This window comes from Panthera onca, chromosome D3 (genome assembly GCF_046562875.1).
Source record: "Panthera onca isolate mPanOnc1 chromosome D3, mPanOnc1 haplotype 2, whole genome shotgun sequence".
NCBI lineage: Eukaryota > Metazoa > Chordata > Mammalia > Carnivora > Felidae > Panthera > Panthera onca.
The window spans coordinates 18,782,044-18,795,977 of record NC_138350.1 but is presented as its reverse complement, the minus strand read 5'-3'; the positions used below and the strand labels follow the sequence as shown (position 1 = coordinate 18,795,977).

At 42.7% G+C, this 13,934-nt stretch overlaps 1 protein-coding gene, 1 long non-coding RNA gene and 2 gene segments (V, D, J or C); 3 read left to right on the top strand and 1 right to left on the bottom strand.

The window, feature by feature from the left end:
- The window catches only part of LOC144613894 (immunoglobulin lambda-1 light chain-like), a 429,142-nt gene that overhangs the window by 301,899 nt on the left and 113,309 nt on the right, over positions 1 to 13,934 (top strand).
- The window catches only part of LOC132675490 (immunoglobulin lambda-1 light chain-like), a 500,428-nt gene that overhangs the window by 381,724 nt on the left and 104,770 nt on the right, over positions 1 to 13,934 (top strand). The gene's annotated exons all lie outside the window — the stretch shown is intronic.
- Positions 1 to 13,934, top strand: part of LOC132675035 (Ig lambda-1 chain V regions MOPC 104E/RPC20/J558/S104-like) — a 333,884-nt gene that overhangs the window by 224,960 nt on the left and 94,990 nt on the right.
- The window catches only part of LOC144613896 (uncharacterized), a 173,963-nt gene that overhangs the window by 106,373 nt on the left and 53,656 nt on the right, over positions 1 to 13,934 (bottom strand). For all 3 annotated transcript variants that reach the window (XR_013551336.1, XR_013551337.1, XR_013551338.1), the window contains exon 3: positions 824 to 952. This is a non-coding gene — a long non-coding RNA (uncharacterized LOC144613896). The remainder of the gene's footprint in view (positions 1 to 823; positions 953 to 13,934) is intronic.

The following is a 13,934-nucleotide window of genomic DNA, read 5'->3' as shown; positions in this document are numbered from 1 at the left end:
AAATATCTGTCAACTTTGGCTTTTACTCATAGAAAATGTCATTGAAAAGGGAAGACAAACTAAACCTTTTCAGACTGCAAAGCCTCATAGAACTGATTACCCACACACCCTCAGCAAAGCAACAGTAAAGGACATCCCTTGGACAGAAGGAAAGGGTAGCAGAGGGAAAGTGAAACTATACAAGATGCATAAAGTATCAGATATCCTAAGTACAGGCATAAATATAAGAACTTTAAAAAAAAAAAAAAAGAGGTTAGAGTGGGAGAGAGCCAAAGCATAAGAGACTGTTAAAAACTGAGAACAAACTGAGGGTTGATGGGGGGTGGGAGGGAGGGCAGGGTGGGTGATGGGTATTGAGGAAGGCACCTTTTGGGATGAGCACTGGGTGTTGTATGGAAACCAATTTGACAGTAAATTTCATATATTAAAAAATAAATAAATAAATAAATAAATAAGAACTTTTTTATGGTTACTGCCTGTAGAAAATCCTCAAGTGTTTAAATAAAATAATAATGATAATAATATACTGTGATTTATATTAGATACAAAAATAAAATACATGAAAATGATAGCAGACATGATGGGGGAGACGAGACTGTGTTATGATGTCCTTATTGTGCATGTGAATGATGTCATGTCCCCGGGAGGTAATTTGACCAGTTAGCAGGTGAGGACCACAAACCAAAAAGAAACCATTAAAATCACACCATTGTAACAACAAAGAGTAAGAGCTAATAAGGTGCATTACTTAGGAATCTCCAGAGAACACACATCCAGTGGGACTCATGTCTCATTTATTGAGAGACAGAGGAGAGAGACTCACAATGAGAAGTGGCTCATGCAGTTGTGGGGTGGCAGGTCTAGTCGCTACAGGACAGGACAGAAGGCTGGAGATTCCAGTAAGAACCATGTCGCAGACTCTAATCGAAATTCAGTCTGAATGATCGAAATGCTAAGAGAAGACAGAGAGGAAGAATTAAAAATTCCAATCAAAGTAAGATGAAAACTATGATGTAAACAGCCAAGGGTAGAATATGATTTCATTCATGTGGAATTTAAGAAACAAAACAAAGAAACAAAGTGGGGGAAGACAAACGAAGAAACAGACTCTTAACTGTAGAGAACAACCACATGGTTACCGGAGGGGACCTGGGTCAGGGGATGGATGAAACAGGTGAAGGGGATTAAGGGTACACTTATCAGGATGAGCACTGAGTAATGTGTACAATTATTGAATCACTATATTGTACACCTAAGACTGATATAACACTGTATGTTAGCCTCATTAGAATTAAAAATTTTTTAAATAATAAAATAAAATAAAAATTTTTTAAATAATAAAATAAAAAATACAAAGGTTGAGATTAACACCAGACACAAGATAAAGAACACTTGAAGGAATCTGAAGACACAGCACAGACACTGCAAAATGGAAAACAGATTCTCTGTTTAAAGTGAACAGTTGGGGCACCCAGGTGGCTCAGTGAGTTAAGCATCTGACTTCGGCTCAGGTCATGATCTCACACTTTGAGTGTTCGAGTTCCGTGTCAGGCTCTGTGCTGACAGCTCAGAGCCTGGAGCCTGCTTTGGATTCTGTGTCTCCCTCTCTTTGTGCCCCTCCACTGTTCAAACTTTGTCTCTCACCCTCTCAAAAATAAAAACAAACATTAAAAAAAAGGGAACAGAGAATCACCGAGCTATAGGAAGACCTTACAGCGATGTAATACGATGTGATTGTGTCCCCAAAGGGAAGAAGATGGGGTGCAGAGGATGGAAATATTTGTGATGAAATATTGGCCAAAAATCTTCTGAATATGATGAAAACCCAAACCCACAGATCTCAAAGCTCAACAAAATTCAACTAAGAAATAGTTAAATAAAATAAAACAAAAACAAACAAAAAACCCAACACCCATCAATATCAAATTGTTTATGGCAGGGAAAAGAGACAGGCTTAAAAGCTGCCAGAAGGAGAAGGCACACAGGTTTCAGGGAAAGACAGGGAGGGATTCTAGCAAATTTCTCAGTAGAAGTGCAAGCAAAAGATAGCATATTAACATCTTTAAAATACTGAAAATAGGAAAACAACTTAATTCTTTACCCAGGGAAATATCTTTTAAAAATTAAGGCTAAATAAAAAATTTCCTACACACAAAAAGTGGCAGGATTGATCTTCAGCCAGCCAGATATACAAAAAATAGTACTGGACACCCCTCAGGAAGAAAGGAGTGATTCCGGAAAGAATCTGATTCTACAAAATAAATTTAAAAATCACAAATGCTAACTACTGGGAAAAAATACTAAGAATTTTTTAGTATCTAAATCTCCTTTAAAGATAATTCACTATCTAACGCAAATCTAATACCTGTGTATGTTGGAATTTATAATACAGGTAAAAGTAACATTTGTGAATTACAGCAAAGATGCGGAGAAGAGAGAGAAGTTTGTACTAAGGATCTGACACTGTGTGACATGGGGGAATGAGTCAGGAAAATATGACAGTCATAGGTACAGCTAATAGCCAAAAAGAGAGAGAGAGATAAAATGGAATCATAAAATATGCTCCTTTAACTAAAAAAAAACAGAAATGGAAAAAGGAACATGGAGAATATGGACAAAGAAACACTATATACAATGATGCTATATGGAAATGATAATTACTAATCACATCCAGGAAATGGTCTAAATACAATGAAAAGACAGATTGTGAAACTGAGTTTAACAGCAACACCCAACTCTATGCTGCAATTAAGAATCCTAATGTAAATAAAAATACATTAAAATCCAAGTGTAAGTTCAGAACAAATTCCCACCAATTCTGATCTACAATGTAGAACATGAAACATTCACAGGGAACAGACAGTGTATTGGGGAAGGCAATTGAACACTCACAAATAGGTAGAATGAAAAAATTGATGTCGCATGTATTTAACACACACTCTCAGAAAAGAATTATTCACAGTATACATTTTCAGAAATTGATACAGAAATGCCCTTCACCTCTCCCTCCTTTCCTCTACATTTTAAGAATTTTCAAATGCAGGGGCACCTGGGTGGATCAGTCAGCTGAGTGTCCAACTTTGGCTCAGGTCATGATCTCGTGGTTCGTGAGTTTGAGTCCCACGTCGGGCTCTGTGCTGACAGCTCACAGCCTGGAGCCTGCTTCGGATTCTGTGTCTCCCTCTCTCTCTGCCCCTCCCCTACTCACGCTCTGTCTCTTCCTCTCTCTCAAAAATAAATAAACATTTTTAAAAAAGTAAAAAAAAAAGAATTTTCCAATGCAGAGTGACAAGAGCTCCTCTAGGAGAGCCAAGAGGTGAGCACAGCTCCACATAAACCAGATCCATGAAGCTCACCCAGATGCACAGAGATTTTCTCCACTGGCCTGAGAAGGAGCATTTTCATAGGGACCGCTGAGGGAATGAGGAAGGCTTGAGGTGACCAGGCTCAGCTTTGGACTCAGGAGACAGAAATCTAAGGTCCCGCTATGACCTGGACCCTCTCCTGCTCCCACTCCTCACTCTCTGCCCAGGTGCTGCTCACAGGTTCAGTCCCCACAGGACCCTGAGCATGACCCTGACCCTGAGCTCAGCCCAGGGGATGCTGTGGGGGCAGGATCACTGAGAATGTGCCACATAATCTTCTGATCCTGCAAGCCCTGTGGTCCACTATATACCTTAGCAGCCCCCAGCAGAGTGGCCATGAGACCCCTGTCACTACCACATGCTCAGGAGAGAGAGGACCAAGCAATAATGAAGAATAAACCCAGCAGCACCCAGGCCACGTCCCTGCACAGACAAAGCCACCATCCCTGCAGATTCTCCAGTTCTAACCTGGGACACACTCGCCCTGAACCTCGCCACAGGCAGGCTGAGGGGGCTCGTTTATAGGCCAGGTCAGGATGGGGACGGAAGGGAGTCCAGGGACACAAGCCCTGCTGCCTACCTTGACCTCACCCTCCCTCCCACCCCCTCTGGTCAACCTCTGACCCAAATGGCCCAGGGTCTCAATCCAGGACACCTGGGCTCCCCTTCTGGCCTCACCTCACTTTTATCTGTGTTTCTGGGAACCTAGTCTCTCTGGGCTTCGGCTTTACGTGCTGTGAAATGAGGATGCCTATACTGATGTTAGAAATGATTTTCTGTTTCGAGTTACGGGATACAAAGAATTTTAACAGCTTTATTCATTAAACAGAGGCTCTGTGGGGTCTCTGTGAGTAAGAGCTGGTCTGGGAGTCTCTTGTCCATCCTCTTCAGAAATCCATGGAAAGGACTCAGCAAAGTGTGATGTGTATGGTGTGAAATTGAAGAACCAGGTCTGAATTAGCAGATTCCCAATGTCCTCCCAACTGCCAACTGGGCTGATGTAGAAATCCTCCCACACCAAATTCTAAGAGATGTGGGTTGGGATAAAAATGACAGCAGTAGAAATAATAATACTAATAAAGATTTAGGTGCACAAAGGGAACTTTACGCCAGAAGTATCCCCTGTTCCCACTGACGAAAATCTGCACTAATTGGGTTGGGGAAGCATCAGTCTTGGAACTTAACACAGGAATCTGGTGGCCATGGGACATCACACAGGTTTATCTGGACACCGACCCTTTTCAAATGCACTACACTGTACCCTGCACTCTACATTTTGTAAGAAGACAGTGGGCTAGTCCAGGGCATTTCAACCCTGGGACCAGTACAGGAACCGCACCTGTCCTGCCTCCTGCACCGTGTACGTGACTTGTGTGTGCTGGGCTGGGGAGAGCAGGGGGGCAGCTGCCTGGGGGAGGCTGGGCTCCCTGGTCCACACCCTTTCTCAGGTGACAGGTGCTGTGGGGTGACCTGACCTGCAGGAGGGAAGCTCCCGGTCTGGGTCCTCCTCCACCAACAGGGGGCAGCAGAACTGCATCAGGAGCAGCAGGACGGAGGCTGGGGCTGCCCAGGTGGAGCCTCACAGGGACACCAGGCCTGGGGGGCAGCAGGTGTTCAGGGTTCAGTCCTCACAAGATATCCAGACAATGTGACCTGTCTCCACAAGATGCAGGGGCCTTGTTCTGAGGCTGACACACACTGTGACACCCAGGACACTGATGAAATTGCTGATACCGTGAATTCCTCACCTGGGAAATGCAGGTCGCCACCCCATCCACCAGTGTCCTGAGGGAGCTGACTCATCTGTGACAGGCATGTGGAGAACACCCTGACCACTCACTCTCTGCCTCTCCTTCCCTACCACCACTCAGACCCAGGGCTGCAGCGTCCGGGCTCAGGAGTGTCTCAGGGGGCTGGAGGCCAGGCACTCGGAGTCCCTGGTCCCGGGCAAGAGCATCCACAGTGTCCCTGTGAGGCCGTCTCCAGAATGAAATGGATTCTCACTACCTGACGCCACAGCTCTGGTACCCCCCTTCCTCTCCACTCTCTACAACCCCCCCCCCCTTCGTCTTCTTCCCCTCTCGCTCATCCTATATCTATTATGTGGGAAGACATAATCCTGGGGACCCTAACAAGACACGGAGCTTGATGGTGGTTTTTTAAGTCAGGGATGGCTTCTCACAAAATCTGTACCATTTCATCTAACACTGATGAAACAAAAAAGAAAAAAGTGCCTAGACAATGCCAATTGCTCCTCTGCTGTAGGATGGGGGTGTCAGAGAGATGAAGGTACCACGTGACAATAGACTGGAAGGAGTGATGAATCTCCGACAGCGGTGGTTGTTGAACAAGTGGACCCTCACAGATAAAATGATGAACAAACATTCTAATGATAACGCTCCATATTCTAAGACATGCCAAGTGCCTCTGGGGGGTGCAGTAGAAACATGATGCAGGAGGAGGAGAAACTGAGGCCACAGGACCACCTTGCCCTGAGTCAGGTGTTGTCTGTATCCCTCAGAGCGCCCATCCCAGCCCCACAGCCAGGCTCCCGAAAGACCACAGAGGGAGGCAAGCCCAGACTCCAAGCAGGATGATTTCAGAACATTGTCATGTGGTCTGATTCCATGAATGTGACTGTGATTCCACACCTTGAAGGCCAAGGCTGGTGGTCTGACCTGAGAGCTGTTTGGAGGAAGCTGGGGCTCCCCCCTTCAGTCACATGTTCTGACCTCACAAGTGGCTTATCAGTTAGGAGCCCTAGAAATGGAGGAGATTTGCATAAGTACTAACAATCACAGTCCCAAGGACCTGGAAGGCAATAAGAGAGGCTGGGTGGAGCCCAGCAGTGTTGTGGGTCTCAGGAGGCAGAGCTCTGGGCATCTCCACCATGGCCTGGACCCCTCTCCTGCTCCCCCTCCTTACTCTTTGCACAGGTGCTGTCCCCAGGGCCCTGCACACGCCCAGCCCCCACAGGACCTGAGCTGTACCTGAACCGAACCCTGAGCTCAGACTGGCACAGTCTCAGTATTGAGTCCCTGGAATAATCCCCTGAACCCCATGCCAACCCCTCCTCTTTTGTCTTTTCAGGATTCGTGGCCTCCAGTGAGGTGACTCAGCCGCCCTCAGTGTCAGTGGCCCTGGGACAGACGGCTAGAATCACCTGCTCTGGAGATATGATGGAGAAAAAATATACCAATTGGCACCAGCAGAAGCCAGGTCAAGCCCCCATACAGATCATTTATAAGGATAGTGAGCGGCCCTCGGGGATCCCTGACCGATTCTCTAGCTCCAGTTCAGGGAAAACAGTCACCCTGACCATCAGCGGGGCCCAGGCCGAAGACGAGGCTGACTATTACTGTCAGTCTTATGACATCAGTAGTGATGCTCACAGTGACACAGGCAGATGGGGAAGTGAGACACAAACCCTTCCCCATCTGTGTCATACTCTCCTCCTGCCCCAAGAATACTGTGCATAAAGCTATCGGTAGGCCTGGCCCAGGTCCCCCGATCTGAGGTCTGGAGTCTGTCCCCTTACTCTTCACCCTCCAGACAGACTCTGCACGGTGTGGATCAGCAGGGGATTCGTAAACAGTCATTAGAACTAGATTTCCTCCATTACTGTGGGTGAAGGGTTGAATGAATTGTGAGGAGCAGATATGGATGGCATTTTTCAAGACAAAACCTTTTGAGAACTCCCTAATGAAACGCTCTGATATTTAAAAATACACTGGATAAATTGACAGCAGATAGGATGCTGCAGAAGAGGAGAAGAGTGAATCTGATGTCAAGCAATTTAAATAACTACTTAAAATGAAACAGAGCCAAACACTTAAAAATATGAATATAAGTCAGGTACCTGTAGGACAACTTCACGCCACCCAGAGGGTGTGCAGTGTAGGAGCAGAGGGAGAGCAGGGAAGGAACCGAGACTGAATAACAAACTAGTTAAGAAGTAATCTGCAAAAGGCTTCAAATTTGGTGAACCACATGAACTAATGTATTCAAGAGGCTCAACAATGCTGAGGCACAGGGATCATGAGAGACAGCACAACACACATTGTAATGAAATTGCCACAAACCAATGATGCAGACCTTCTCACAGCCAGAGAGGACCGATGTGTTCCCTATAGAGGAACCAACTTCATGGTGGGGGCACATTTCTCATTACAGCCATGTAAGCAAAAGAACAGGCAGCAATGTCTTCACAATCCTCATAGAAAATACTATCAGCTTTGATCTTTACTCAGTGAAAACGTCATTGAAAACTGAAGAGCACCTAAAACATTTTCAGACTGCAAACCTCACAGGACCGGTCACCTGCAGCCCCTCAGCACAAGCAATAGGAAAGGATTCCCCCTTGGACAGCAGGAAAGGATGACAAAAGGAAATGGGCAGCTACACAAAAATATAAAAAAACATCAGGAATTATTACTACATGATAAATGTAACTAATAATAATGTTATTAGTTAATGTCTATAAAAGATAAGTGCTTAAAGAAAATAACAGCAATATGTTTGATTTGTAATGGCTGTACAAATAAAACATTTGACAGTGAGAAGCAAAACTGATAGGGGAGAGGAGACCATGTTATGACGTCCTTATCATGTACGTGAGTGATGTCATGTCAATGGGATGTACTTTGATAAGACAGGAGGTGAGGACTGTGAACCCTAAAGAGACCTCTAAAATAAAACCAGTTTAATAAACAAAGAGTTATAGCTAATAAGGTGCATTACTTAGTATTGTCTGGAGAATATAGATCCAATAAAGAATGTGTATCATGTGCATGTCTGTGTATATTTATCTGTGATGCACAGAGACAGTGGGAGAGAGAGACAATGACATTGAGAAATGGTTCATGCAATCATAGAGTGGCAGGTCTGGAAGCTGCAGGAAGGACAGAAGGCTGGAGGTTGAAGTCAGGATGATGTTGCAGACTTTCATCCAAATTTAGTCTGAACGATAGAAATGCTAAGAGGAGACAGAAAAGAAAACTGAAGGATCCAAATCAAACTTCTAGAGATGAAAACGACAACATCTCAGGCTGCAAACACAAGGGTTGAGATTAGCAGGTGACATGAGGAGGAGACATGTGAGGGAAACTGAGAACACAGCACAGACTCTGCAGAGTAAAAGGCACAAAAAGACTTTAAAGTGAGCAGAGCAGCACTGAGTGTAGGAAACTTCAGCCATGGATACACAAGTGATTGTGTTCCCAGGGAGTGAAGGTGTGGAGGTAAACAAGAATATTTGATGAGTTATTGCCACAAATGCTCTAAATTTCATGAAAATTCAAAACCAACAGACTACAAATTCTTTTTTAACGTTTATTTATTTTTGAGACAGAGAGAGACAGAGCATGAACGGGGGAGGGTCAGAGAGAGGGAGACACAGAATCTGAAACAGGCTCCAGGCTCTGAGCTGTCAGCACAGAGCCCGATGCGGGGCTCGAACTCACGGACCGTGAGATCATGACCTGAGCCGAAGTCGGACGCTTAACCGACCGAGCCACCCAGGCGCCCCCAGACTCCAAATTCTTGAAAACCCCAAGCACAAGAAATAGAGGAAAAAAACTACACAAAACCCCCATGAATACCACATTGTTTAAGGCAGAGAAAAAGAGACAGTTTAAAGCCAGTGGAGAGGAAACTCAGTTGGTTCAGGGGAACAATGACAAGGATTCTGATAGATTCCTCATTAGCAGAAATGCACATGAGAGGGCAGCGATTAACATCTTTAAAATACTGAATAAACAAGGGTTGCCTGGGTGGTTCAGTCAGTTAAATGTCTGACTATTTAGTTTTCCCTGGTTATGATCTTACAGTTCGTGAGATCGAGCCCTGAGTTGAGCTCTGTGCTGACAGCACGGAGCCTGCTTGGGATTCTCTGTCAGTCTGTCTGTCTCTCTCTCATTGTCTCTCTCTCTTTCTCAAAGAAATAAGCATTAAAAAAAATTAATTACTAAAAAAAAAAGGTATAAACAAAAAAATCCTTTTTTAAAAATTATTTTATTTCCAGGATAGTTAACACACAGTGTTATGTTAGGTTCAGGTGTACAATATAATGATTCAATAATTCTATACATTACTCAATGCTCATCATGATAAATGTGTCATTTTTTAAAATTTACATGCAAGTTACCAGCATTCTTCTCGAAACTAGAACAAGCAATCCTAAAATTCATATGGAACCACAAAAGGCCCCGAATAGCCAAAGTAATTTTGAAGAAGAAGACCAAAGCAGGAGGCATCACAATCCCAGACTTTAGCCTCTACTACAAAGCTGTCATCATCAAGACAGCATGGTATTGGCATAAAAACAGACACATAGACCAATGGAATAGAATAGAAACCCCAGAACTAGACCCACAAACGTATGGCCAACTCATCTTTGACAAAGCAGGAAAGAACATCCAATGGAAAAAAGACAGTCTCTTTAACAAATGGTGCTGGGAGAACTGGACAGCAACATGCAGAAGGTTGAAACTAGACCACTTTCTCACACCATTCACAAAAATAAACTCAAAATGGATAAAGGACCTGAATGTGAGACAGGAAACCATCAAAACCTTAGAGGAGAAAGCAGGAAAAGACCTCTCTGACCTCAGCCGTAGCAATCTCTTACTCGGCACATCCCCAAAGGCAAGGGAATTAAAAGCAAAAGTGAATTACTGGGACCTTATGAAGATAAAAAGCTTCTGCACAGCAAAGGAAACAACCAACAAAACTAAAAGGCAACCAACGGAATGGGAAAAGATATTTGCAAATGACACATCGGACAAAGGGCTAGTATCCAAAATCTATAAAGAGCTCATCAAACTCCACACCCGAAAAACAAATAACCCAGTGAAGAAATGGGCAGAAAACATGAATAGACACTTCTCTAAAGAAGACATCCGGATGGCCAACAGGCACATGAAAAGATGTTCAACGTCGCTCCTTATCAGGGAAATACAAATCAAAACCACACTCAGATACCACCTCACGCCAGTCAGAGTGGCCAAAATGAAGAAATCAGGAGACTATAGATACTGGAGAGGATGTGGAGAAACAGGAACCCTCTTGCACTGTTGGTGGGAATGCAAATGGGTGCAGCCGCTCTGGAAAGCAGTGTGGAGGTTCCTCAGAAAATTAAAAATAGACCTACCCTATGACCCAGCAATAGCACTGCTAGGAATTTATCCAAGGGATACAGGAGTACTGATGCATAGGGGCACCTGTACCCCAATGTTTATAGCGGCACTCTCAACAATAGCCAAATTATGGAAAGAGCCTAAATGTTCATCAACTGATGAATGGATAAAGAAATTGTGGTTTATATACACAATGGAATACTACGTGGCAATGAGAAAAAATGAAATATGGCCTTTTGTAGCAACATGGATGGAACTGGAGAGTGTGATGCTAAGTGAAATAAGCCATACAGAGAAAGACAGATACCATATGGTTTCACTCTTATGTGGATCCTGAGAAACATAACAGAAACCCATGGGGGAGGGGAAGGAAAAAAAAAAAAAAAAAAAAAAAAAAGAGGTTAGAGTGGGAGAGAGCCAAAGCATTAGAGACTGTTAAAAACTGAGAACAAACTGAGGGTTGATGGGGGGTGGGAGGGAGGGCAGGGTGGGAGGGAGGGCAGGGTGGGTGATGGGTATTGAGGAGGGCACCTTTTGGGATGAGCACTGGGTGTTGTATGGAAACCAATTTGACAGTAAATTTCATATATTAAAAAAAAAAATTTACATGCAAGTTAGTTAGCATATAGTGCTATAATGATTTCAGAAGTAGATTCCAGTGATTCATCCCCAATGTATAATACCCAGTGCTCATCCCAAAAGTGTCCTCCCTAATGCCCCTTACCCATTTAGCCCATCCTCCCCACAACCTCTCCATTAACCTTCAGTTTGTTCTCTGTATTTAAGAGTCTCTTGTGTTTTGTCCCCCTCCCTGTTTTTACATTATTTTTGCTTCCCTTCCATTATGCTCATTTTTTTAATCTTAAATTCCTCATATGAGTGAAGTTTTATGATATTTGTCTATCTCCAACTGGCTAGTTTTGCTTAGCATAATACATTCTAGTTCTAGCCATGTAGTTGCAAATGGTGAGATTTCATTCTTTTTCATTGCTAAGTAATACTCCATTGTATATAACACATCTTCTTTATTCATTCATTCGTTGATGGACATTTGGGCTCTTCCCATACTTTGGCTATTGTCAGTAGTGCTGCTATCAATATTGGGGTGCATGTGCCCCTTTGAAACAGCATACCTGTATCCCTTGGATAAATACCTAGTAGTGCAGTTGCTGGGTCATGGGGTAGTTCTATTTTTAGTTTTTTGAGGAACCTCCATACTGTTTTCCAGAATGACTGAACCAGTTTGCATTCCCACCAGCAGTAAAAGATCCTCTTTCTCTGCATCCTCGCCAACATCTGTTGTTGCCTGTGTTGTTAATGTTAGCCATTCTGACAGGTGTGAGGTGGTATCTCATTGTGGTTTTGACTTCTATTTCCCCGATGATGAGTGATGTTGAGCATTTTTTCACGTGTCGGCTGGCCATCTGGATGTCTTCTTTGAAGAAGTGTCTATTCATGTCTTTTGCCCATTTCTTCATTGGATTATTTGGTTTTTTGGGTGTTGAGTTTGATAAGTTCTCTATAGATTTTGGATACTAACCCTTTATCTGATATGTCATTTGCAAATATCTTCTCCTGTTCTGTCAGTTGCCTTTTAGTTTTACTGATTATTTCCTTACCTGTGCAAGAAGCCTTTTATTTTGGTAAGGTCCCAATAGTTCATTTTTGCTTTTGTTTCCCTTGCCTCTGAAGACATGTTGAGTAAGAAGTTGCTGCAGCCAAGGTCAAAGAGATTTTGCCTGCTTTCTCCTCAAGGATTTCAATGGCTTCCTGTCTTACATTGAAGTCTTTCATCCATTTTGAGTTTATTTTTGTGGATGGTGTAAGAAATAGGTCCAGGTTCATTCTTCTGCATGCCGCTGCCCAGTTTTCCCAGCACCATTTGCTGAAGAGACTGTCTTTATTCCATTGGATATTCATTCCAGTTTTGTCAAAGATTAGTTGGCCATACACTTGTGGGTCCATTTCTGGATTTTCTATTCTGTTCCATTGATCTGAGTGTCTGTTTTTGTGACAGTACCATACTGTCTTGATGATTACACCCTTGTAATACATCTTAAAGTCTGGGATAGTAATGCCTCCAGCTTTGGTTTTCTTTTTTGGGACTGTTTTGACTATTTGGGGTGTTTTATGGTTCCATAAAGATTTTAGGATTGTTTGTTCTAGCTCTGCGAAGAATGCTGCTGTTATTTTGATTGGGATCGTATTGAATGTGTATATTGCTTTGGGTAGTATTGACATTTTAACAATATTTGTTCTTCCAATCCATGAACATGGGATATTTTTCCATTTTTTTGTGTGTCTTCTTCAATTTCTGTCATAAGCTTTTTTTCGTTTTTGGTGTATAAATTTTTCACTTCTTTGGTTAGATTTATTCCTAGGTTTATGGTTTTTGGTGCAATTGTAAATGGGTTCGATTCTTTCATTTCTCTTTCTGTTGCTTTATTATAGGTATATAGGAATGCAACTTATTTCTGTGGATTGATTTTATACCCTATGACTTTGTTGAATTCATGGATCAGTTCTAGCAATTTTTTGGTGGGATCTTTTGGATTTTCCATATAGAGCATCATGTCATCTGCAAGGAGTGAAAGTTTGACTTCCTCCTTGCTGATTTGGATGCCTTTATTTCTTTGTGTTGTCTGACTGCTGAGATTAAGACTTCCAATACTACGTTGAAGAACAGTGGTGAGAGTGGACATCCCTACGGTGTTCCTGACCTTGGGGGGAAAGCTCTCAGTTTTTTCCCATTGAGGATGATATTAGCAGTGAGTCTTTCATATATGATGTTTATGATCTTGAGGTACACTCCTTCTATCCCTACATTCTTGAGGGTTTTTATCAAGAAAGGATGCTGTACTTTGTCAAATGCTTTCTCTGCATCTATTGAGAGGATCATGTGGCTCTTGTCCTTTCTTTTATTGATGTGATGTATCACATTGATTGTTTTGCAAATATTGAACCATCCCTGCATTCCAGCTATAAATCCAACTTGATCATGGTGAATAATTCTTTTAATGTATTGTTGGATCCAATTGGCTAATGTCTTGTTGAGGATTTTTGCATCCATGTTCATTAGGAAAATTGGTCTGTAGTTCTCCTTTTTAGTGGGGGTCTTTGGTTTTGGAATCAAGGTAATTCTGGCTTCACAGAATGAGTTTGGAACTTTTACTTCCATTTCTATTTTTTGGAACAGCTTCAAAAGTATAGGTGTTAACTCTTCTTTAAATGTTTGGTAGAATTCCCCTGGAAAGCCATCCGGCCCTGGACTCTTATTTTTTTGGAGACTTTTGATTACTAATTTGATTTCTTTACTGGTTATGGATCTGTTCAAATTTTCTATTTCTTCTTGTTTCAGTTTTGGTAGTTTATATGTTTCTAGGAATCTGTACATTTCTTCCAGATTGTTCTTTTTTCTGGCATAAAATTTCTC